Genomic DNA, 21,002 nt, shown 5'->3' on the forward strand with positions numbered 1-21,002 from the left:
CAGGGAGAAGGCAGCAGGACCCTCTTCCAAAGGGTCAGCCCAGCCTCCCTCTGCTTCCTGCCTGGAAGTCTTCCCCCCAGCATCCCTAGCAGAGTTGCTCCCCACCTGGCTGCATGCTGCACTTACCTGAGAGCTTTAAAATAATACTGATGCCCAGGCCCTGCCCAAGAGAGTCTAGGATTCAAATGCACAGCAGGATGGAGAACAGCTCCCCCAGGGAGAGATGGTCACCTCTGGGAAGAACGTTCCAGCTTCGTGACCCCTGGGAATTCCCCACCGTCTTGGTGGTGGAGGTGGTGGAGATGGAAGGAGGGAAGATGGCAGAGGGTGCACCTGCTTGGTCTCCAGTTCTGGAATCTGGGCCTCCCCTCAGCCCCTGGGGAACCATTTGAATGACAGGCGTCATCTCCAGGTTCTGATCCAGGAGCCTGGGTGGGCCTGTTTAGACAAACAGGGCTGTGGGGATCCAGAACCCGGCTGAGTTCAGATAGAAAGAAGTGGCCTTTCGACTCTTCCCTCAGCTGTGTCCTCTTTAACCACTAAGGACCATGAGTGCTAACGGCTGGTTTTTAGTATTAAATGGCACCTAATCGGCTGTAGGGGCCATTGCGCTCTGTTAATGGGGGAAAGGCCTCCAGGGGGCTGCCGGACCTGTGATTAGGGACGTACAGGGGCTGTCATCGCCAAGGTTGTGGCTGCCCCATGGGGAGCTGACTGCCATCCCAGTTCTGCCAGGATTTCCTGCCTCCCATAGGTGGGTTTGGATATAACCGAACAGGCATTGAACCCCACTGTGTGCCACGCTGGGCCAGAGAGACAAGGATGAGGGACCCTGGTCCCGTGGGGTGACAGACCAGGAGTAAATCATGATGATGATGCTTGAAGGACAGACGGACATCGAGCGGGTAGGACCAGGCACCTATGTGGTCGGGAAGAGAGAATGGGGGTCAGGCAGTAGAGGCTCAGGGGCTTCACAGAAGATGCAGCCTTGGAGTTGGATCCAGACGGGGGGAAGACTCCTCAGGTGGACACAAGTGTCACACAGATGGGACAGAGGGATGGAGGGGATGGCAGAAGCAGGGGACCCTGCAGCCAGGCAATGGTGAAGGTCACTATCCTAAGAGCAGCAGAGAGACTTTGAAGGGCTTCAGCGGAGGAGCGAAAAGAACAGAGAGCATTTCAGGAGAGGGGCTGGTGGGAGGGACCTGGACCAGCTCAAGTCCCAGCTGTCACTTTCTGGGGTGGCACCTTCTTTCGCCTTTAGGCTCCAGTTCCTTCTGTTGTAAAATGGGGGTGAGGCTGGAACCTGCCACGTGCCGTGGGGTGAGAATTAAAGCTCACAACGCATGTGAAACATTTGGCACATTATTCACCCCACGGCGAGCTCTCAATAACTGTGAACTCTTGTTCTTACCATCATTATTATTATTCCCACTTCGGCTCCTGGCACAGTCCCTAACACGTCCTGCGGTTCAGAATATAGGAATGGATGAATGAGTGAATGAATGAATGAATGTATGAATGAAATTTAGGCTCATTTTACAAACACAGGACGTAAGAAGTTCAGGTCAAAACTACAGCCCAGGGCAGCACAGGTGTCAAGGGACAGATTTGAGACACAGATGTGTACATTAACCATGAAGGGTCAAAATAATAACCCCAAGCCCCCCAAGAGACTGCAGTGCCTTCCTTAAAACTCTCTCAGCAGAGACACACCGCACTGATGGTCCAAATCCGTGTCCTGAGTTTTACCATATTTCCATTACTTTAAAATTCTTGCATTTGTCAGGATAGGAAAGGCTTTGCGCATTAACAAAATAACCTGAACATCTCCGTGACTCCGTGCAGATTTCCTACCTGCTCACGGTGTAGGTCCAGGTAGGCAGGGCCAGGGGAGGGGCTGGCCTCCACACAGTCACTCAGGGATCCAGGCTGATGGAGGCTTGTCAGTCACTGAGACAGGAAAGAACACAGACTGGCCATCTTCTCAGTGCCTCAACTTGGAAGGGATACACACCACTTCCTTTATATCACTGGCCAGATCTGATCACACAGCTAGCCTAGGTTCAGCCTCTGAAGGAGAGGAGAGCAGGAGATTGGTGAACTCTCACGCTGTCCACCCCACTTCTTCATCCCCTTTTCCATTCTAGCTAGAATACTGAACCAACTGGGGCACCTCACTCAAAGTATCTGCTGCAGCCAGGTGGGTCCGATTGGCAGAGATCCAATTTGAACCTTTCTGTTCCTCCTCTTTTCTTCCAGGGGGACTGATTTTTGCCTGAATGAACTCTCTATTCCTATAGCTTATAGCATTGCTGGCTGCAAGCATTACAGATCTTCTGTGAATTTTGCTATACTCTTTATGCTTTGATTTTATGTCCACACTCATGTTCATTATAAGGTTGTTATTTCTTTATTTAACCAATTTTACGGCTACGCCTACAAGTTTGAATGGGGATGGGGGGGTAAGTTAACCTGATGACAGTCAGTATCTTTGCTTGATATGACACTGTTGCTTATACCATCAGTTGAGCTGATTTAACAAAATTTATAATGTATTCAGCAGTTGATGGCTTGAGCTTAATTGAACATAAATTTACAATGCCATCCAGTGTTGTAATTAAAACGTGGTAAAATTAGCTCATCACATATATACACTACCAAATGTAAAACAGATAGCTGGTGGGAAGCAGCCGCATAGCACAGGGAGATCAGCTCGGGGCTTTGTGACCACCTAGAGGGGTGGGATAGGGAGGGTGGGAGGGAGACACAAGAGGGAGGGTGGAAGGGAGACACAAGAGGGAGGAGATATGGGGATATATGTATATGTATAGCTGATTCACTTTGTTATAAAGCACAAATTAATACACCATTGTAAAGCAATTATACTCCAATAAAGATGTTAAAAAAACTATTAAAAAAATTAGCTCATCAGATATTGTGTATACACACTCTCCCACGAGGCCGTCAGCAGCCTTTGTTTTGTGTATGGTCAATTACATTTTCAAAGTGGAATTCTCAGAAGAATCCATTAGATGAATGGACATGAAAGGAAACCAACCAAGGACTTGAGCTGGCTCTAAATTGACCAGGAAACACTCAGAAAAAATTTTCAAACAATGAGAGAAATTAATTTTCCAAGGTGGAGATTTTGGGGTGTGATTAGTGTTCTATGCTATTTGAATGACCACAGAATTATGACCACAGGAGCTGAAGGGGGCTTGGATGCATTAAAAAGGAATTGTCCATGTTTCTCTGTCTGGAGTCCAGGCCAGGCAGGAAAGAGAAAAGGGGACATTCCCCACTCCCTGCCCACCGCCAAAGAAAACCAATTCCTTAACGATGACCTGCAGGCATAGATCATCATTCATTCCAACTGGTCTTTGCTATGTGGTGACTTAATCTATCATTAGGGCATCTTCAGGGTTAAAATTACATTTTGAGCCTAGAAACAACTCCTTCCATAAATATTGTTAAAGAATAATTAAAGAGGTACAGGGAGGGACTTCCCTGGTGGCACAGTGGTTAAGAATCCACCTGTTGATGCAGGGGACATGGGTTCGAGCCCTGGTCCGGGAAGATTCCACATGCCGCGGAGCAACTAAGCCCGTTCGCCACAACTACTGAGTCTGCACTCTAGAGCCCGCGAGCCACAACTACTGAGCCCTAGTGCCACAACTACTGAAGCCCGTGTGCCTAGAGCCTGTGCTCTGCAGCAAGTGAAGCCACTGCAATGAGAAGCCCGTGCACCGCAACGAAGAGTAGCCTCCGTGCGCTGCAACTAGAGAAAGCCCGCATGCAGCAACGAAGACCCAACACAGCCAAAAATAAATAAATTAATTTAAAAAAAAAAAGAGGTACAGGGAACGGTGCTGGTGATGGGGAAAACATTCTCACCATGGGGCTCTTGTTTGTCTTCTGCTGTGGTAGAATAGAGCTTTCTTCAACTGGATAAACTAGTCATGAGATTTGTCGGGTGCTCCCTTTATTTGGGGCGTGAACACTGATCTGTTGTGGAAGGGGGCTCTTCCGCCCCAGCCTGCCCACCCCCGCCTCTCCCCACTGCCCCCTGGTGGTGTTGGGCTGTAGCTGGAGTTAGCCGAACTCAAGGGTGAGATCCCCAACTTCAAGTTCAGAGGATTCCCCCAATCTCTCTCAGGATCAATAATTCACTAGAACACCTCTCAGGACTCAGGAAAGCACTGTGCTTGCAATTACAGTTTTATTAGAGCAGAAGGGTACACATCAGAACCAGCCAAAGGAAGGCTTTGGCTTTTGCCAAGTCTGGGAGGTGTCCAGATGTGACGCTTCCGCCATCCTCTCCCCAAGGAGTCCTGACGCCGTGAACCCTCCCAGCCGTGATGTGTGACAATACCCCGAGTATATTGCCATACCATAGACTGGGGGCTTAAACAACAGAAATTTATTGTCTCACAGTCCTGGAGGCCAAAAGTCCAAATTCAAGGTGTCGGCAAGGTTGGTTTCTTAGGGCTGTGAGGGAAGGATCTGTTCCAGGCGTTTCTCTTAGCTTCTGGAAGTTCCGGCTTATGGTGACTAACTCTAATTTTCACATGCTATTCTCTCTGTGTGTGTGTGTGTGTATCCATATTTTCCCCTTTTTATGGGGACACCAATCATATTGGATTAGAGCCTACCTTACTTTAACTCTGTAAAGACCCTATCTCTAAGTAAGGTCACATTCCGAGGTAGGGGGCTTTAGGACTTCAACATATGAATGGGGGAGGGGGAGACACAATTGAACCCATAACACAGTAGCACCCAACCTGCATCACAGCTTCCCCTGGTGGTGGCCAGAGCCCTTGTACCGCAGAATTGCCACTCCTACAAGGCTCCTATGCGCCTTTAAACAGTTCCAACCTGCCCCCTGGAGAGGCAGGCTAGCATCAGACGACGCCAGGACCAGGGCTTTTATCCAGGCCGTTGTTACAGATGGTGCCTCTGAAAGCTGAAGTTTTAATACCTTCTCAGCAGTGTCCCCCCTGCGCTCCCCACCTCTCTCCGGCCAGAAGCCTCATGTGATCAGGGGTCCCACCAGCTGCTGGCTAGGAGGGAAGGTGGGTGTCTGCAGTCATCTGCTGGGGATTGGGGGGGCATTTATTTGGGGGGCTCCCTGACAGAGCAGGGGGGAGGCACCAGGTGGCCAGCCTGTGTCTAGCCTCAGACAATGCCTGCAGACACAGCAGCAAGGAGTCATGATTTAACCAGAAATCAGGTCCTTGCTCTTGGCAATAGGGTTATTCTCTTTCCTGGCCTTTTCCCCAAGCCATTTAAAAGGTTCCCGTGGGTGTATCTCATGGGCACATCCCATGGGTGTGTCCCACCCTTATTCCTTCTCAATATGCAAAACACACCTGCAGCTGACCCTCACTTCTGCGGATGACAGCTTGGAACAGCCAGGAATTGCACATCTGTTCCCAGTACCGACCTGAAGAGCATTTAACTGTGTTCCTTTGATGCCCCGTGTTTATTTCTCTCTTGACAGATTGTGGGCTCATAGCTCAATTAAGTGAAGGTAAACTAGATGACTTATATTTCCCAGCAAAGGCAAATGCAAGCACCTTGTGCCTTTGAGTCAGGCTTCTAGGTGCCTCTGAAGGGCCCTGAAGGCCATGGGCCCTGAGGACTTGCTGGGACATGGGAGCAAGTCAGATAGCATGTCCCCACATCTGGCTGGGATGAAGCTCCCCCAAGGTATGAGGATCAAGCTGAAAAACAGTCTGTCAGTCAGAGAAAACAATACTGGCTACTGCTGGTGCTGGGTCAAGGGCAGCTTTGGGCCCGAGGCACCCCAGCCCAGGAACTGTCCTGCATTTGGGTTGGGGTGGGTGGAGGACAGACAATGCAAGTACAATGGCATGTGGGGACCCTTCAGTGACTGTAATAATCATCACAGCTGTCCCTTAATGAGGGTTTACACCAGCCTGAGCCCTCCATGTCCACCATCTCTTTCACTTTGTACAAAATCCCTATAAGGTCTGTATTATTACTACCACCTTATAGATGAGGAAACTGGCTGGGACAAGTTAAGTAACTTGCCTAAGGTCAAGGTCAATGCTGCAATTCACACTCAGTCCTGCCCGACTCCCAGTCTGTGCTCCATCCACCATTGTGCTCATGGCCTCCCACCTGGAGTCCAGGAAGAGCTGAGCCTGGGGCCCTGAACTAGGCTCAGCAGGGAGACCCTTTGATTTCTCCACCTCCTTCCTCCTCCAGGACCCTTGACTCCCATGGGGAGACTCAAAGTCTCATAATGCTGAGCAGGATCCACACCGCTGACCCTGGTTATTGGAATGTTTTTTGTGAGGGCAGAGCATGGTATTTGAATTAGATGGACCTGGGATCTGATCCCAGCTCTGCCATCACTCACTGTGCATCTGTGGGTGAGTTACCTCTCCTCTCTGACCTCAGTCTCCTCATCTGTGAAATTGTTACTGAACCTGATTTGGGTCTGCTCGCCTGACATGCAACAAGGTCCATCTACTGACACTGGGTGATGGTAAAGGAAAGTACAGCGTTTATTGCAGGTGCCAAGCAAGGAGAACGGGCAGCTCAGGCTCAAAAGACCTGAACTCCCCAAAGCCTTTCAGAGAAGGGGTTTTAAAGGCAGTATGACAGAGGGAGCTGCAGGGTATGTGATCAGCTTGTGCTAAATTCTCAGATTGGCTAGATCCAGGTGAAGTTTCAAGCATCACCAATCTTCTGGTTTCAACCCATTTGGGGTCTACATGCTTGCAGTCAGTAGTTTTCATCCAGTGCAGGATCTGCTTCCTATAAAAACAACTTAGGAATGTGTGTCAGACCTTTACCTATATCTTTCAGGGAACTGGGAGTTCTGTGACTCTGCTATGTGGCTGATTTATAGTCTAAATTGTTACCAGTTTCCCAGCCCAACAGCTACTATATTCTTTGTTTCTACATCTTTTACTTCAAAGGACAGGGACACAGGGGCTTGTATATGGTTTCAATCCCCCCTTTTCTTTGATACTCCTCAATCTTGAGGGCAAGAATTTTGGGACAAGAAAGGTAATAAAGTGTTGATAGAGAGTGTAATCATAAACTCAGTAGAAGAACTCGGTTTTAAAGGAACTCGCTTTCAAAGGGATCATCATTTATCCATTCAACTACTTTAGAGGACAAGACAGACAGCAGATAACAACAAACAAGTGTTGGCAAGGACATGGAGCATTTGGAATCCTCATACACTGCTGGTGGGAATATACAGTGGTGTGGCCACTTTGGAAAAGTGACAGTTCCTCAGAACGTTAAATATAGAGTTACATGTGACGCATCAATTCCACTCCAAAACAAATGAAAACATATGTCCACATAAAAACCTGTACACAGGGCCTCCCTGGTGGCGCAGTGGTTGAGAGTCCGCCTGCCGATGCAGGGGATACGGGTTCGTGGCCCGGTCTGGGAGGATCCCATATGCCGCGGAGCGGCTGGGCCCGTGAGCCATGGCCGCTGGGCCTGCGTGTCCGGAGCCTGTGCTCCGCAACGGGAGGGGCCGCAGCAGTGAGAGGCCCGCATACCGCAAAAAAAAAAAAAAAAACCTGTACACAAATGTTTACAGCAGCACTATTCATAATAGCCAAAAAATAAAAACAAGTTTTGTGTCTTTCAGTGGATGAACAGATAAACAAATTGTGGTCCATCCATACAATGGAATAGTATTTGATAATAAAAAGGAACAGACTACTGGCACATGCCACGATGTGGATGAACTCAAAAAAACACTGCACCAAGTGAAAGAAGCCAGACATAAATAGGTCCCATGTTGTATGATTTCTTTTACATGAAATGTCCAGAATAGGCAAATGCACAGAGACATAAAGTAGATGAGTGGTTTCGGGGCTGGGGAGAGGGGAGAATGGGGAGGGACAGCTAATGGGGATGGGTTTCTTTTTGGGGTGATGAAAATGTTCTAGACTTAGATAGTTGTGATGGTTGCACGAGCTTGTGAATATACTTAAAAAACTCTGAATTTTACACTTTAAAATAGTACATTTTTTGGTGTGTAAAATATGTTCTCAATTATTTTTTTCAAAAGTAGAGGGATTAAGACTGCTCAGAAAACTATAAAATATTATTGAGAAATGGCAGATCAAATAAGTGGAGAGATACATTATGTTCAGATGGGAAGAATCAATATTGTAAAGATGTCAATTGCTTCCAAGTTGATCCACAGATTCGGTGCATCCCCAATCAAAATCTGGCCCCCTTACCTTCCCAGTCTTAGCCCAGAGTCCCACACTGTGTAGGAGCCCCCAACTTAAGTGAACATTCACCTGCTTTCTGATGGAGGGAGAATGAGATGTTGTACATGGAATTTCTCTGAGGCCTCCCTTTTCACAGCTCCAGATGGTACAGCCCAGGGATCCAGGCTCCGAAGACCTCCCAGTCCCCTCCAGAATGGACTCAAAGCATGGCTGCATCATCTACCAGCAGCAAATGTCTTGCCTCAGTGCAGCAGGCTCCAGCTACACCCTTCCTTTCAGAGTAAGTGATTCTGGGCTTCCCCCCAGCTCTCACTATGTAACTCCATGTCCTAACAACTCTTCTCATCTCCTCCTCCTCCAATGCCCTGCTTTGCCCAGCTGATAACGATGCTGTTGCAGCATCCAGGACCACAGGGATGGAGGCTTCCCAGGAGCACGGACTGTCTTTCTCTTTGCCATCTGCAGCCGCCACATACACAGTAGGCACTCAGTGTTTGCTGAATAACTGTTAGTGCCTTGAGGCAGGCAGGCAGAAGAGACAGCCCCACAGTATACAGCACCAAGGGAGGGGCAGCAGGAGGTGACGTCGACAGAGTAAGGCAGTGGTCAGGGCTTCTGCAGAGGGGTAAGGAGTGGGACAGAGCAGAGAGAGCCCTGTCCCAAGGGACGAGTGGGGACAAAGGCCCCAAGTCTTGGGGGCTGGCTCTGCCTTACACAGACAATGGGACCAGACCCTTCTGGTCCAGGGAGGGGCACCAGCAAGCTTGGGAGCCTTTTCCCCCTCATGCCTGTAGTTCAGGAGGAACAGGGGCTGCCGCCACGATTCTGGGAACAGCACGTAATGGGGTGGATGAGAAATGCCTGGGGGGGTGGGCACTGCCAGCTCTTTCCCCTCCATTACCAAAGCCACATGGGGGGAGGGCATCAGAGGGAGATGGAGCTCCCCAGACCCCGCCAGCACCCAGCGCCCCAGACCTTCTCCCAGGCCAGCAGCACGCCTAGGCCAGCAGCACGCCCAGGCCTCTGCTTCAAAGGGCCGCGCTTCCGAAACCCGCTTCCTAATTAGTTTTCTCCCGCCACACCCTGATGTGCTGTAACAACAGTGCACGAGACCCTATCTGCGGTGGATGTCACTCAGCTCCCTAGAGCATCCCAGGTAGGGATGCATGCCTTCATTAAGCAAGTTAATTACTTGCCAACTTGAGAGCCTGGTCAGGCCTTCTGCAGGGAATGCCTCCGGGTCTGCTCTCATCCCTATATTCCCAGGGCGTCCCTGACTGAGACGTGGGACCTAGCTTGGGGCTTTCTGAGCATCCCAGAATCCCACATTCATCATCCGGCTGAGAAATCTGGCCACAGGCTGGTGGGCAGAAGGAGCCTTAGTCTGGGCAGGGATGTTCATAGCAGGAGAAATGGCTTGAGCAAAGAGAGGAGAAGTCAGAGGTGGGTTCCTGCTGGTACCCAAAGCTCCTGTAAGGACTTTGCTCTGTGACATGAGCCTTCAAAGGGTTTTGAACAGAAAAGCAGGAAGGAGGGACACGACCTACCTCATGCTTTCCTTCCAGCTGCCCCGCTGAGATTCAATGGTGGGGACAGCAGTGGACACAGGAAATATGAATGCAGAGGTCTACGGTACAGAGGACGGCAGCTTGGGCGGGGGTGGGAGCGGGGGAGGTGGGATTCCGGATGCGCTCTGCAGGTGGCGCCCGTGAGACTTGCGGATGGGTTCCATAGGGCGTGTGAAGGGGGGAGGGAAATCAAGACAGCTGCCACGGATATGGGAGAGCAACTGGACACCGGAGTTACTATGAACTAGATGGAGGGTCCTTGCGGAAGGCTTAGGGTGGGGGAGGGGGTATTGGGAATTCAGTTTGCGGGCTGATGTCTAAGGAGGCATCCAAGGGAAGGAGTCCAAAAGGCAATTGTACCAGTGAGCCTGCAGTTTCAGGGGAGGTCTGGTCCAGAGGAATACGCTGAGTGGTCACTGATGAACTGATGGCTTTGAGGCTCACTGAGTGGGGGGAGTGTAGTCGGACGAAGAGGCCCGAGGTCCGAGCCCTGGGACCCAGTTAGGGGGTGGGGGGAGGGGGAGGGGCAGCGTGGGGGGCGGGGGCTGGGGCTGAACTGTCGGATTTAGCAGCGGGGAGGTCGTGGGGCTTCAGGAGCTGCTCCGGAGGATCTGTGGGCAAAACCTACCTGGAAAGGCGTTTAAGAGATGAGGGGTGGGGCGGGGAGAGCGTTGGAGCCTGGGGGAGTCTTGTTGCGAAGCAGAGCAGGAAGTAGGGTCGGGAGGGAGGGTTTCCACGTGGCAGGAGTACCCCGTCCCCCGCCTCCCCTTGGAAGCCACACTGTGGAGTGCAAAGTCGTGATTTTACCAAATTCAGAAGGAATCCAGGCGGCCCACAAGCTCCACCAACGGCCACCCCCAGACAGATGTCGCCACTTTCCCACCCGCCCGTGACTCCTTGGCGCTGATGCAGGAGTGGCAACCCGTGCCTGCCTCCTCCTCCGCCCCCCAGCTGAATAATTTAGGCGCTATTCTAAGTTAAAACCAAATAAAGCCATTGAGAGTGACTAATTCCTCGTGAAATTTATGTCCCCCCAGACGTCTTGCTGGTAACAATGCTGGGAGCCATTTATCCCCCTTAATTTCAGCTGTGCTGCTACTGGAAGGAGCTGTCCAGCTGAGGTAGCCTTGTCTCATGCAGCCCAGGGGCAGGTTGGCCACACAACTGCTAGAGGGCCGTCCAGACCTGCAACGTACACGGGTGGGTTCTCAAGAGATGGCAACACGCACATAGCCATTCACAAGGCCATCACAGGACTTCACAGTTGGAAAGGATGGAGGGAGGGTGCTGAGCTGAGCTGGACCAGAGACAGTGTGATAGGAACAGGTCCCCGAGGACCAGGGGCTTCAGAAAGGTAGCAAGAAGCTGCAGGGGCCTACGGTGAGCAAACATGTGGAGGTCTGGAAGAACATGAGTGGGGCAGGGAGAGGAGGTGGAAGGAGAGAGAAGGGAAGGACTCTCCTCCCCCAGGCCCCATCTCTGCCCCCTCAAATCTGCCCCCGCTCCTCAGGCAGAGCCCTCAGACCCCTGGGGTCCCAGCCCCTCACTCTTCCCTGACCTCAGCCCTGTCCCGACTGGGCTGGGAGCATCTGTGTCCAGCTTGGCCTTCCTCTAGACTGGACACTCCTTGCCAAGTGGGAGTCTGGGAGAAGAGGCATCCAGCAGAGGGAACAGCCAGTGCAAAGGCCCTGAGCTCCCACATTCTTCCATGTGTTCAAACAGCAAGGTGACCAGCAGGAGTGGCAGGACCTGGGTCTGATCCATGTCGTGTTCAGCACATGCCTGGCATGTAGTAGGAGCCTTAAGGATGGCAGGTGAATGAATCGGGAAGGGGTAGATAGATATATATGTGTGGGGTAGACGGCCCCTGTCCAGGCATCACTGTGGTTGTATTATGCTCTGGACCTGAAACGTGTCTGCTTCAGTGCTGTGAGCATGGGGTGGCCATGGAGTCCTGCCTTTGTCTTCCTGAGTCCCCTCCAGGGCTGTTGGGAGCTGGGTGTCAGGACCCTGGTGATGAACCGAGGCTGTTTGTACCTTCCTGCCTGCCTGACACACAGGCACCCCTCCCACCCAGCACGGGGCCTCGGTGTCCTCCTCTGTAAGATGGGGAGTCTGGGGGGGGGATGTCCAAAGTGGAGACTGCGGTGGGGGCGAAGGTCTCGGAGAACCTGGCTCTTGTAATCAGCCCTGTGGGCTGGAGCATGTTTCCTTCCAGAAAAGACTGGGGGTGGCAGGAACCTCCCTGGAGGCCCCAGGACATCCTGGGGTCACCCTAGGGAAGGCACTAGAGGCAGAGACAGGAGACTGAGAGCCCCACAATCCCCAGCAGCAGGCTCTGAGTTCAGACATGGAGCAGAACGCAGACCCTCCTCCATCCTGTGGGAGGAGCAAGGGCTGCAGGGATGGACCCTGAGACTTCCACCCAACTGATATACGGGGCTGCTTCATTCCCTCCAGGGAACAGGGCCCCAGGGGCCAATCAGGGAGGGAGGCCTTGATTCCTGAGTAAAGGAACATGTAATGAGCACCTATTGTGTGCTGGCACACCTCCACAGGCCTCTTCATTAATTCTCACAAGCTTGAGGTAAGCAGTCTATCTCCATCTTAAAAGTGGGAAACAAGCTCAGGGAGGTAGTGTGACTACCCAAAGGTCACACAGTATGTGAGTGACTGAGTTGGGGCTCAAACACAGATTTCTCTGGTCCCTTGTGGATTCTACCAACCCACTGTTGGCTATATGCTCCTGAATCCTGATTTCAAGAAATAGAAATTTTGAGGTCAGAGAAAACATTTGATTTTTATCTTGAAGGGATGATTCTCCCGTCCCTGGAGTTCAAAGGGGCTTCAGGTACTCTTCCTACGTAATACATCCCAGGATGAGTCAAAGGCACTAAATTTACTGTGTTTAAAGCGACTTCTTGAGCATCCCAGTAAAGGCTCTGATTTATATCCAAGGCGTTGTTTTAAACATGTAACAAATGATAAAAATCAGTCCTGCCAATGCACCTCAAGAGAAGTCATATTAAGGGAGGAAAAGAAACGGTGAGATTAGATGTTGCATTAAAAGATAGACTGATGGATTAAGGCCCAGAGTGTGAATTTAGTGTGACTCGCTGAAAGAAAAAGTTGGGGGGCAGTAAATCCAAAGTGACAATCTGTGTACAGTGGACCAATATTTGTCACTTTTATTATACTTTGTTCAGAACTGGTGATGGGTCGTTATTTAAACACACACACACACACACACACACACACCCCAACAATGCTCAATAAAGCTTTTAAGTGAAAGCTTCTTGTGCTAAGGATACAGGCTAAAACCTCGACTCCAACCCACTGTGTCAAGTCAGAAAACATTGCATAATGGAAGTTTCTTCCTGTCGTATCTAGAAAACATTCCAAAGGCAGAAAATGTGGGAAAGGTTCTCAGAAGATCCCCAACCACTCCCAGGAAGATAGGGAAAAGTAGCACCCACATCTTCCGCGTGGCAGAGCCCCACGCCCACCCATGCCAGCATGCACATCAATAACAATAGCAGAGCCAGCAATCGATCAGAGGGTCTGACATTTCTCCTGGTCACTCATTCAAAGGGCTCTGAGAGCAAAGGTGGCTGGAAGCCAGGGCATGCTGGCTCCTCTTCGCATTGGGAGGTCACAGGTCCCGGTCTCCACCAGAGATGTTGGGGTGGATTGGATTCTTGTTCCCAGTTCTTTCCTCCCTGTAACTGGACATGGACAACACATCCATGCCCTCTGCTCTGTGACTTGCAGCTTTCTCACTGTGGGTGGGGTACATGTCCCTGCCTGAAAAAGACAACCCCCTTAGTCCCAGCCTCAGCCATATACATGCCATGTAGGTAGCACCCCACTCTGCCTTCTATTTTAAGGTAACTCCAATCACCTCCAAATCCACCCCCTAGGCCTTGTCCTCCCAAGAGACTCATGGGAAACCTGCTTCCCCTAAGGATGTAACTTTGAGTATATTTCTGTTCCCTCAAATTCGAGCTTCTGTCAGTTTTGTCAAAGGAGTCTCTTTGTCATAGTATTTTTAAAGAACTCTAGAATTTCTCTACCAAGGTTTCCTCATGGAGCCCAGACCCAGGCCTACTTATGAAATGTTATTAGGACCCACAGAGGCCTGTGGAGGTGGGGCAGGGGGAGAGGAGACAGAATTGGAGGTCTAGCCAAAAAGCCATTCCTTATCTCTCTTCCCCTCTGCTCTAGATTGGCATGTGGCCAATGAGAGGACTGTTTCATGGGGGCTCCCAGTGGCCCACGCCCCCAGCATTCACACTTTTGTGTGGTCACCTCCCATACACTCTGGGCTTGGCCATGTGACCTGCTTTGGTCAAATGGGATGTTAGCAAGCTTGACACAAGCAGAGTCTTGAAAAGGACCATGCAGATTAGGGATTGTGCTCTTGGAAGATTCCCTTTTGGAGCCCTAATCCACCCTGCTGGGGAGAGAGATCTGCCTGGCCAACCCCCAGCTATTCCAGCCATCCCAGCTGAAGTGCCAGGCATGTGAGTGAAGCCATCTGGAAATTTTCAACCCCAGTCAAGCCTCCAGGTGACTGCAGCTGCATGAGGAATCCCAGATGAGACCAGCAGAAGAACCATGCTGCTGAGCCCTGTCCAGATAACAGAATAAATAAATGGTGGTTGTTTTAAGCCACCAGGTTGTGGGGTGGTGTGTCACACAATGTGGTGGATTGAAATATGTCTGTAAATTTTTTGACACTCCCCTCCAAAGAAAACAAAGCCTAATTCTTCTCCACTTGTATGTGGGCTAGACTTAGTGACTCACTTCTAATGAATAGCACAAGGTAGAAGTAATTGTGTAAGACTTCTGAGACCAGGTCATAAAAGGCATTGCAGCTTCCTTGTCTCTGTCTCTCATAGCTCACTTTGGGGAAAGTTAGCTGCCACGTTATGAGGACACTCAAGCAGCTCTATGGAGCGGTCCACACGTGAGGAACTGAGGCCTCCCACCAACAGCTGTGAGAGTGAGCCATCTTGGAAGCCAATCCTCCAGTCCTGTCAAGCCTTCAGAAGATGAAAGACCCCACCAACATCTTGACTGCAACCTCTCAAGAGACACTGAGCCCAAACGACCCAGCTAAGCCCCTCCTAGATTCCTGACTCTAAGAAACTGTGTGAGATAATAAATGTTTATTATTTGGAGCTGGTAAGTTCTGGGGCAATTTGTTATGCAGCAATAGATAACTGATACACGCAGCAAGAGATGACTAAAGTAGCCAGTGTGCTCTGGTACCACTTCACAAGTTGTCTACACACTGGAATATGACATGGTAAATGGCCTCTGCTCCAAGCTCTCTGAGGGCCACCCAGCTGTCCTGGCCATCCCAGAAACACCCCTGGAAATCCCAAACCTTCTCTTGATCCTTCAGTTATAAGGGGGTCCTCCTTGGCCTGGCAGAGGTCCTGCAGAACCCTGGACCCTGCAGTGGCATGTGGCACAACTATTTTGACATCCCCCTGCCCCACTCATCCTGTTGATGGAGGGATGCCCATCAGGGCATCACAGAAAGAGGCTCTGTGTTGACCTGCCACCCCATCCCCCCAAATCAGCCACTTTCATACACTGCTGACAGGAGTACATAGTGGTACAACCCTCCCACGGAAGGAATTTTGATCACAGCTAACAGAACTTCGGGCATTTTCCCCAAACCCAGCCATCCCACTTCCAGGAATCAACCCTGAAGATACACATCCAACAATACTACACAGAAATTCTGGGAAGTGATTGTAGCATGATCTGTAGAAACACTCATACCACAGAGAGCTGTCAAGAAACCTACGGTCTGTTCACATAATGGATGCTATGCAGTTGTTTAAAAAAAAAATGAAGATCTCTATGTCCTGATGTGGAGGAATTTCCAGAATGTATTGTGAAGTAAAAAAAAAGCAAGGTAAGACAGAGTATTTACTGTGGATTTATTTTTTGTGTAAGTAAGAAAGAAAGGAAAAGAAACACATATACACATGTATCTGCTAGTTTTTACAAACAGAAACACTGGAGGATAATCTCAAAATTAATGAAATTGGTTACGCACAGGGCTGGGGCTGGTTGGGGAACCTCTTTGACTGCACCTTTTTTTTTTTTTTTTTTTGCTGTACGCGGGCCTCTCACTGTTGTGACCTCTCCCGTTGTGGAGCACAGGCTCCGAATGCGCAGGCTCAGCGGCCATGGCTCACAGGCCCAGCCACTCCGCAGCATGTGGGATCTTCCCTGACCGGGGCACGAACCCGTGTCCCCTGCAGGCGGACTCTCAACCACTGTGCCACCAGGGAAGCCCCTTGACTGCATCTTTTAAATACAGTTTTCACTTTTGTATCAAAAATTAACAAGGTTGGGGGAAATGCCTAAAAATAATTAGGAACATAAATAAATGAACCACACTGTATATCAAACTGAAAACATAACCATACAGAAGAGATTTTTTTAAAAAATAGTTAATAGTTACTCCAAGTTTAAAAAAATTCCCCTCCAGTTTCTTTAATGGACTAGGCAAGCCTAGTCCATAACAGGCATCCAATAAATGCTTTTGGGAGTAAATGAATGAATGAATGAATGAATGACTCAAGGACAAAGGCAGGAAGCTGAGAGTCCTGCTTTCCCCTCCCAGGGGTCTCTGCTTGGATCACAATTTATATAATGTAAGGTCTGTTAAGATCAGTTTCATATCACAAAAATGAGCCACAGGTGGTGTCTGTGGCCCACACTCCTATGCCCCCTGAACAAGATTTTAAAATCTCACCCTTGCTGCCTTCTTCCCCTTCCCTGTCCTGCTTCCCCCACCACCTTACCAGCCTCCCATGGGAGACTTCCCTTAATAAAACACTTGCTGTTTTATTTGTTTGCTGTTTTTATTTGTTTGTTTGCTGTCATCACAAAGTACCACAGACTGGGCAGCTTAAGCAACAGAAATGTATTGTCTCCTGTTTCTGGAGGCTGGAAGTCTGAGGTCAAGGTGTTGGCAGGGTCGGTTCCTTCTGCAGCCTCTCTCCTTGGTTTGTCAACAGCTGTCTTCTCCCTGGATCCTCACGTGGTCTTTCCTCTGTGCGTGTCCCTGTGTCCAAATGTCACCTTTTTAGAAGGACACCAGTCATACTGGATGAGGGCCCATGCTAATGACCTCATCTTAACTGAATCATCTGCAAAAGCCCTCTTTCCAAATTCACATTCACAGGGATTGGGGTTAGGACCTCAGCATCTTCTGAGGACACAGTTCAACCCCTAACACTTGCATATGATCCTGCCTTAGACAAGGGCATTGGCTGGTTGCTAGCAGGACTGTTGTGAGGATTAATTATCAATACACATCAAGCATTAACAACAGTGTTGGGGGAAAAGCAAGTACGTGGTTGTTATATTTATTATTATGTATCGAGGCATGGTCTCTACTCTCAGAATACCCTAGTGCTGGCCACTGCGCTGGTGCCGTCCCAGTGGGACACCTACCAGTCATTTTTCATCCCGTCCTCAATCTCGGCTGCTTGCCAGGCTCACCAGTTCCACGACCCAAAGTGAAGGTCTAGTTCTGTGTCTTTGAGCTTGGAAGAGGCAAAAACCACCTAGGAACAATCGAAGGACAAAGGTAGTCTCCTTTCAGAATGCCAGCAGCCACCACTTTGTGCTGTAGACGTGATCATAAAAGTTACAATGCTCCACCGCCCCCTGGTAACCTTTACAACCGTATATGGGATTTAACATCGAGAAACGCCCAAGGAGGAGGCGCCCTTGCTGAGTCGGCAGATATCAGGGTCTTAAGGGATTGGGGCAGGAGGCTGGCACTATCCATGCTGCTCTGAAGTCCGTGGGGGCAGCTTAGGAGGAGGGCTGGGGGAAGGGAGCGGTCCCCTCTTCGCGCAAGCAACACACAGACTCGTGGCCACTTTTGCAGGGTCCCCGGGCGGGTATCCATCCAGGTCCACCCAGCAGGTACGTGTCCTGACCCCATGATTCAGTCGGGCTTTGAGAACCTTGCCCCCCCACCACTTCCCCCTCATCAAATATTATTTCAAAGTGGTTGGGCGAGGCAGGAGGCAGCCCTGAGTGCGTGGTAGGCTGGGCCGCAGCTCTCGGCTCAGTTCAAGGTCCAGAGGTTCCCTGCGCCGCCGCCAAATGAAATAACGCATTTGTGCATGAAAAGAGAAGCCTCAGAACAAAAGACAGAGAACGGTGCGTGTCCCACTCTCGGCCTTGGTGATGCTTGACATTTCTGGGAAATGAATTTAGTGCAAAAACCAACAATTCAAAACCTTGTGCCAAACAACCGCTGCGAATAGAACCGGTGGGAGCAGAAATAACGTGAAGAGGCAGCGCGTCCAAAAATAGTCCCCGATGGCTGCTGCGTGCGTGCACGGAGCGGAGGGAGGCAAGTCGTCAAGGGAGCTTCATTAAAGCGGAGACCCAGGCTGGAGCTAGGGCGGGCTATTGAGAGACGCGAGTGCGTGCGTGGGCGGCGGCGGAGAAGAGGAGTTGTTCCGATGAATTCAGTCACCATCTGCGAACGCCCAGCAAACTGTCCACATCAAACTTCCGGTCCCCCCAAGGCCTGGCCGCTGGCCAAGCCGTGGCCACCGTGTCCCACGGCCCAACCCACAGGTCCCACCCACTCAAGCTGCCCAGAATGGACTTCTTCTCTCCCTGCCCCCGCAGCATACCCAAAAGTGACTCCTCCCACCATGCCCCATCTTCCCCTCTCCACACCCCCATCCAACCTGCCATCTCCTTACCTGTCATGTAGAGGCAGCCTTGGGCCACTAGGATGGGTACAGGCTTGGAAGACACGCTGCCAGGGGTCTGGGTTCAAATCCTGACTCTGCCACTTAATAGTCATGTGTCCTTGAGCAAGTTCATTTCTCTGAGCCTCAGTGTCCCCTTCTGTAAAATGGGAGTAACAGCAGCACCTGCTTCCTGTGACTTAAAATTTGTCACAGCATAGAGCTGTGCCTGGTCCAGGTGAACTACTCAAAAACAGTTGACTATCATTATTGTTGTTAGTATTAGTATCTCATCGATCTCAGTATGCCCTGTTTCTCTGTCCCCACTGTCCCTTCCTGCAGAACTGCTCAGACCACCTCCAGTCATTCATTCATCCTTCCCTTCCCCTCCTGGAAGCCAGGGAAGGAGCCGGCAGGTGGGGTCCACTCCTGGCCAGGGCCATACCTACTCCCCATCTCAGAGGTCTGAGGAACAGCCCCTGCTCTCCCCTTAAGACCCTTCCAGCCCTTCCTGCCCCCCACATACTCTCACCTTGGAGGATGTAGTTTATTGAATAAGTGTCACCCCAAAATTCATGTTCACCCCAAACCTCAGACTGTGACCTTACCTGGAAATAGGGTTTTTCCAGATGTCATCAAGTTAAATTCAGCTCACACTAGATTAGGGTGGGCCCTAAATCCAAGGACAGGTATCCTTATACTAAGATGAGGAGACAACACAAAAAGAGACACTCAGAGAAGGTGGCCATGCACGGACACAGACAAAGATTGGAGTGATGTGGACACTAGAAGCCAGAAGAGGCAAGGAAGTCTCCTCCCCTAGAGCCTTTGGAGGGAGCGTGGCCCTGCCCACACCTTGGCTTTGGACTCCTGGCCTCCAGACTGTACGAGAATGAATGTCTGTTATTTGAAGCCACCGGTTTGTGGTCATTTCTAACAGCAGCCCCAGGAAACTAAGACAAGGCCATTCCACCTTGTGAGCAACTTTGTCCCTCATTAAATACCATTAACAACCAACAACATAGGAGTCAAACCACGTCCCGGCCGACTAGCAGCCTTATGTGACATTTTGTAGATGTTTCATTAAACTTCTATTGATTATGATTTTGCAATTTCTTTTCCATATTTCGTAGCCAATGATTGCTTTCCCCCGGTTTCAAATGTTTCTTCGGCCTTTGAAAATCCTACAGCCCAAGGGCCCCATACCTATGAGGCCTGGTAGATGGAACATCCACCCACCTGACCACCTCCGCTACTGCAGGTGCCCTGAGGACAACAGTCAGGTGACCCGGCCCTGGCCAACAGAGCCCTGCAGAGCCCCGTAGAAGTCCGGCCGAGGGGCATGGGCTGCAGGTCAGCAAAGACCCTTTCTAGCACCATCGGCCTCTTCCAAGGCTCTGGAGTATGGTAGGGATGGAGACATTGGGAGAACAAAGGTCAATGCCTGACCTTGGGGGCAGGCCCCCAGCCTGCCCTGCCTTCCCTTTGTTGATTCCCCTCCCCAACCCTTTGCTTCAGCAGCCCCCTCTTTGCAGCTCTCCTGTGCCCCTGAGCTTCTGCCTGTCCACCACCTGGAGGGCCCCTCCTGCCTTTCACTCCACTCAACACTGACTATGTTCACGAGATCCTCCTGGAACCTCCAGCCATGTCCCTCCGGAGCAGGCTCAAGTGATGCTGCGTTTTCTTACGGCAGCAGAGGAGAGGAGAGTGGGAGTGCACTCTCCAGCCCCTTGAGGTTCATCCGCCCACAGGCCCGGATCCCACTCCACAAGGATGCGGCAGTGGGAGGGCCCCAACCCTTCCCCTGGGGGGTGAGAACTACAGAAAGCTGGGAGGGCACCTGGGGGCCGTGGACACACCTGCCCAAGCAGAACAAAGGTGCACACCTTGGGTCTGAATCAGGGAAAGCTACGGCCGCGCAAGGTGATGAGCCCGGCGCGGGCTGCGAGGGCTCCCTGTCTCTTAATAAAGAAGTGTTCCGGCCGGTGCTGGGTCTCAGGTGGCTGAGCAGGGATCAAATAGCACCCGGAGTGACCATTATTTGTCTCCCATGCTTTCTCGCCGCCTCCTGTGGCCATAACTCTCCTAACCATTATCTCACAGGCTGTGTATCCTGGGCATGCTCGCGCACCCAGGCAGTAAAGCGGAAGCTGCGGGTTGAGGGCGGGCCAGCTGGGTCTGCCTGGCCAGTTCCACCTGCTCTTCTCGTCCTTGCGTCCTGCTCAGCTTTCACATCCCTTCATCCTCCATCCTTCCTTGGGCATCACATCTGCCTCCTCTGTGGACCCTGGAAACTTCCCAGCCACCCCCAACCCATCTGCTAAGAGTCACCTGTCTGCCTGCCACCGAGCAAGTGCCTGGCATGTGGCAGGACTGGGCCAGTGCTCATGATACCCTCAGAGGGAATGAATGAGGTGGATTCCCCCGAGCCAGGAGGAGGCCCA

This window comes from Mesoplodon densirostris, chromosome 16 (genome assembly GCF_025265405.1).
Source record: "Mesoplodon densirostris isolate mMesDen1 chromosome 16, mMesDen1 primary haplotype, whole genome shotgun sequence".
NCBI classification, from domain to species: domain Eukaryota; kingdom Metazoa; phylum Chordata; class Mammalia; order Artiodactyla; family Ziphiidae; genus Mesoplodon; species Mesoplodon densirostris.